A 6,000-nucleotide genomic window follows, 5' to 3' on the forward strand; every position below is an offset into this window, starting at 1 on the left:
TAGCGTGGGTGTGGTGGTAGTGATAGTTGGGGTTGATTGATTTGTGTGTTCTTACAGCGTGGAGGCGGAGGAGATGCGTGAACACAAATTTGTTGCATAGTCGTGTAGCTATCATAAGGTCGTGTCGTGGGTGAGCAAAGTAATTGTTTTTAGTTCATTGATGTTGACCTCCTTAAGGTAACACCTGATTCAATAAATTATTATTAAAAAAACAGGCCAAGAGCGTGTCGTACACGCCCAGGATAGGATTCCGTAGCCATTACGAAAAAAACAAATAATATTTTTCTAAGGATTTCGTATTGTGTACTGAATCTTCCAACTTTAGGTATATTTTATACCTTAGGCTACTAATAATTCTTAAGCAATTTTAGCCGCGATATTTTTCCTTGTAAATTTGATATATTTACTATACCATTCTGTTTTTTTTTATATTTTCCACCCAACAGTTTAGATTTAGAGGGGGGGGGGGCGAATCTCGATTTCAATGAAAATTTGCACTCAAGTTGAATATTTCTCAAAAAGATCACTGAATAGAAAAATTGTCTTAGCATTTACCCCCAATGGTTTAAAAAGAACGATACCCCACAATATAGTGTTAGTCGAGAATAAAAGTCGACCCCACTTTACGTCTATGGGAGGTACCATAAAAAATTTTTTTTTTACTTTTTTTGTCGGCGTGACTGATATGAATGTATATTGATGTCAAATTATAGCTTTCTAGTACTAACGGTCTCTGAGCTTACCCGCGGACAGACAGACGTACAGACAGACATGGCGAAACTATAAGGCTTCCTAGTTGACTACGGAACCCTAACACCGTGGTTGTACCTTGATGAGTTCACTTTTGATGATACTTAGTCAGTATCAAATTGCGGTACTTGCAACCCTATAACTTCTTAGTTAATGAGTACCATTAGCTTATCAAATGAACAGATTTTCAGCCTTCCACTATATATCTCAGTGCTGCATTGCAAGATATTGAAAATACATCGAGAGAATATGATTCGGCAGTTTCTTTGCCTTGCGCTCGACTTGGCGGGGGCATTCTATAATACTGTGTTGGTATTCTTACTTTGGTGCTTTTCACTCGTAACTATTACCACACCGGGACTTATAACACTACACGCTCACTCTCAGCATGGTAGGACCATTGAGCAAGGTCCACCCGGATTGCTACCACCATCTTGCTCGCTAATCCTGCCGTGAAGCAACAGTGCTTGCACTGTTGTGTTTCGGCGTGGAGAGTAAGACAGCCGGTGAAATTACTGGCACGTGAGGTATCCCATCTTAGGCCTCTAGGTTGGCAACGCGGCTGCAATACCCCTGGTGTTGCTCTTACCATCAGGAGACCCACTTGCTCGTTTGCCATCCAGTCGAATAAAAAATAAATAAAAAAAAACTCGTTAGCGTGATAAGCCCCGGGCCTGGTAATAGTTCCTGACTAATATTACAAATGCGAAAGTAACTTTGTCTTTACTTCTTCACGCATAAACTGCTAATTTGGTCTGACTGAAGATCTTTGAGACCTTGTGGGAAGGACATGCGTTGCGCGCACTTTGAATGAAACTGGCTGTAAGATTAATATTCTCATTTTGAAACTCGGACTCGACCTGTTTTTTACCCGACTGCCGAAGCAAGGGTTGTCTTTTATAATTACAAAGTTTACTTCTGAAGTGTGGCTATTTGTGTGAGTTTCATTGTAAAGGTCCGTTCAGGATTGTTCTTATCCCGGAAAATTGAAGTTCGCGCGTGATCGCGATACAGGTACCGGTACCTACCAATTCTTCAAAGACGGAGTCGCAGGTAACAGCTAGCTTATAGTGTTCGTTCAGTTCACTAAGTCAAGCGGAAACCCCTTGTCCCTATGTTACATTATCCACTCAATTGGATATGTTGCCCACGCGTTAGGAACCCGTGCACTGGAGCCAAAAATGCGGATTTGATACTTCGAGTCAATTTGTTTGGAGCTGTCATCGTCACTGAGAAACTGTTATTTAACCGACTTCAAAAAAGAAGGAGGTTATCGATTCGGTCGGATCGCGCGAACTTACGCGACGCGACCAGCGCGTGTGCGCGCGATCAAACATATTGAACTCGAATAGGTGTCCTAAGTCCTAACTGACAATCGCGCGACATTCATTCCCTGAGCCGTCATTTTTAACTTCCGACGCAAAAAGAGGGTGTTATAAGTTTGACGCTATGTGTGTCTGTCTGGCTTTCTGTGGCACCGTAGCTCTTAAACGGGTGGACCGATTTGAATGCGGTTTTTATTTATTTGAATGCAAGTTTTTCCAGCGATGGTTCTTAGACATGTTTTATCAAAATCGGTTCAACCGTTTTTGAGATACTGAACTTGAACGAGTGTTTATATCCTAGATTGTTTTGCTCGGGTATTCGAGTCGGAGTTGATATTTGCGCCCAGAGCTTGTCGCACAATTCAGAATTAATAACCGGGTTCATAATCAAATGGCCTCCTTAGGATAACAAATCTTGCAATTTCACTTGTAATAACTATAATTACATCTACGTAGATTGATTTAGTAGTGCTGCGTTACCACCAATAATGAACGAGGTATGTGTTTTTCATTAACCGAAGTAGCACTTCATTTACCTCGCCTCACTCTGCAGGGCTACTACGAAACTCGAAGTTCGTATCGTACCGTCCCTTTCGCTCTCGTATTAAATAGTATACTTACGTGTCAGAGGGACCACACGACACGAACTTCGAGTTTCGTAGTAGCCCTGCTGCTCAGCTGTTTCCACCAGAGATGTGCCGTGCGAGGCGAGGTAAATGAAAAACACATTACTCGTACATTTACTTTAGTAGTGTCAAATGCGTAACGACCACATAAGGCTGGCGTTTCGAACAGATCGAGATATAAATTAAGATTGTTTTTTAAAAAGATTCAAAAAAAATCTTTATTTTGATTGCTTAATGAGGGCTATCGTTTTTTGTCTCACTAGATGGCGCACTGTTGCGTGAGGTTTTTAAGTATGGCTTTCAAAGTCTGTTATTACGGGCGTTAAAACAAATTTTAGATTAAAATCATATTTAATACACCTTAAAACCGTACCATAAAAATATCGAGCATGCCACAGTGTTCCATAGACCCCGTTTTGTTCGAAAAAAGGGCAGGACAAAGGTTTCTGATAGACAAAACTGTCTCAAAACACAGACATTCACTGCCCCGGAACGCATATTTGTTATTATTAATTTCAGATATTGCAAAATATTCACAAAATTATTCTAATTATAAATAAACCCGGAGACCTCACGCTACACTAGCGCCTCTAGTGGCGAATTCATACGCGATAGCCCTCATTGGGAGGGTGCGAAGTACTAGGTGGGGGTGATGAAATCTATCACAGCGCTCATGGTGGCCAAAAGTAGAAATAGTTCTGGCTCTGTCATCTGTCATACTCATATGAATCTGTCATTAACAAAGCAATTTGTATAGACTTTAACTACCTAATTGTAGTAATAGATGTTTGTGTTATGATGCGAGCTCGAATTATTCAACACTGTCCCTGTTTTGTTCTTAATTCCTCTACATTTCGGACATGTCCAGCAACAATTTTCCTTATGAAACGGTTTGTGGTTGAAATTTTATATTGAGTGATATACTCACAAAACCGGTCTTCAAAATGATATTATTAATTTTGATCTGAAAACGATATTTAATTTATTACCAGCGATATAAGAACAATTATATAATTTTACTATTATTCAAAGAAACCAATAAGATTTATCTTTTCGTTTTACAGTAAAAGTACAACTAAACATGAAGTAAACAAACCCTGACATAACGAAAATAAAACACACTTTTTGAATAAATTTTACTTACCTCATTTAATTTTAATGACCAAAAATGAAATTTAAAACCTTTTGTCCACCCAAATCACGGTATCACAGTAATTTTGTATTATAATTAATACGTTATAGGTTTGATTTTTGTCACAATGTCGCGATGAAATTTCAAAACGTTAGAGCATCAGAGCCACCAAAGTTGCGGACGCTAGGTGGCGCTGATATCGTGCACGCGGTTAGTTCCAATGGGGTGCTGAAATTCGTGCCGAATTTCGGTATGAATGTGGCAGATTTTACAGCTAGGTAGACACAACTTTGCGAAGGAGGCCAAGAGGAGGTTCAGCTGGGCTGGCAGCATTCGGAAAATTACGTCGAGTTTTCTCATCATCCATAGCGCAATGTCGGAAAACGAGTTTTCAACTAGTGCGTCCCACTCGTCATGACATACGGAGCTGAAACGTGGACACATACAGTACGGCCAATCCACCACTTCAAAGTCGCTCATCGAGCTATGGAACAAGTTATGCTCGGAGTTTCTCTGAAAGATAGAATCCGCAACGAGACTATCCAACACAGAACTAGGGTCATCGACATAGCTCAGAGAATCTGCAAGTTGACGTGGCAGTGGGCTGGTCATATCTATCCAAGAACCAACAACCGCTGGAGTAAACGAGTTCTTGGGTGGAGACTGCGTTTTGGCAAACAACGTAGTGTAGGTTGCCCTCTAGCTAGGTGGAGTGACGATCTGCGAAAGGCTGCGGTAGAAGCTGGATGCATCCAGCCGAGGACAGGGCGCAATGGCGCTCATTGGCGGAGTCCTATGTCCAGCAGTGGACTGCTATATGCTGATGATGCTGATAATTATGATGATAATGATGTATAAATCCGATGACAACGCAATATGACCTGGAGCTGATCTAGTGATGAAGCTACAAGGTGGCCATAGGAACTCTGTAATAAAATGACACAACCGCAGTTTGGACTCTTTTGATTCATCTTGACGAGTACTTTGGCAACCAAGGGCAAAAAGTAATCAGAAAAATACCCTGTTTCATAGTGTTATCAATTTAGGTACCTACTCTAAACTTATGTCAAACAGGTTATACAGTGAAAGATTTGAATAAAATTGTTTTGTTTTCATTCATTTCTGAATAATATTCTAAAAACTCGTTTAACTCGAATTATTCGAATAGTATGAAAGTTGATATTCGTAAAACTCGAATACTAAATTAGGCCGAATATTGCATGCCCTAGCTACGGTATAGATGTCGCTAGCGTCAGTCACTGCTTAAGTGGCTAAATAAGAAACAAACAAGCTGAGATATGTGCTGCATAGGGGAAATTCGTGTCTGTACCGTTGTCCAGCAGTGGTGTAGCGGTATAGCACGCGGCAAGGAATGCCGAGGACCTGGGTTCGATTCCCAGTGATGGTCTTATTTTTCTGGTTTTTCTGTGCATCTATATCTAAGTTTGTATTTTCAATTTAGATGTAGATGTGTTGGATGAAAAGTAACACGAGCCAGACAAAGTTTGGTAAGTTAAGTACTATGTGAATCCTCCGTGCGGCTATTGTCAAGGATCAGCTAGGGCTAGGCTTCGCCGAGTTAATTCTTATTATGTAACGAGAGCGGTAGGCGTGGACTGGAGCCCGTGGAGGTTGTAAGTGGTAGCGCAGGCGCGGTCCCCCTGGCGCGCAAGGCAAGGGGTGAGTCTGGCAGAGGCGCGTCAGTCGGCGCTCGGCGACTGGAGGTGCATAGCGCTTCGCGCCGCGCCCCATACCGCCGGAGCGTGGCTCGGGGCGTGGCGCTTACGTAAACACGCGTGCCCACGACTCGTGCTGGCGGCGCGGCGCCGCGCCACCGTCCGTCCGACCACAGCTGCCACGGCCACGACCATTCCTCAATGACGGCCCGCGCCGCCGCCTAGGTTTATGCGGATAGCTGCACGCTCGCCGCGCCGCCGCCGCCACCACCGCCGCCAAATAACGCGCTTATAGGTATTTATTTACTTACACATCTTATTTTACAACGAACAACGTGTTGGAGAAATGTGATAAAAACATATTGTACCTAGCTTACATCAAGTTTTTCGGTTTAACGTTTTGATGAATACGTTTTTAAGTCTCAAGTCAAGAGCCTCAATTTAGATTGCGGTAGGTATACCTACTTCGGGTCTAGTACATAAGTACTTGT

Source organism: Choristoneura fumiferana, chromosome 8 (genome assembly GCF_025370935.1).
Source record: "Choristoneura fumiferana chromosome 8, NRCan_CFum_1, whole genome shotgun sequence".
Taxonomy (NCBI): domain Eukaryota; kingdom Metazoa; phylum Arthropoda; class Insecta; order Lepidoptera; family Tortricidae; genus Choristoneura; species Choristoneura fumiferana.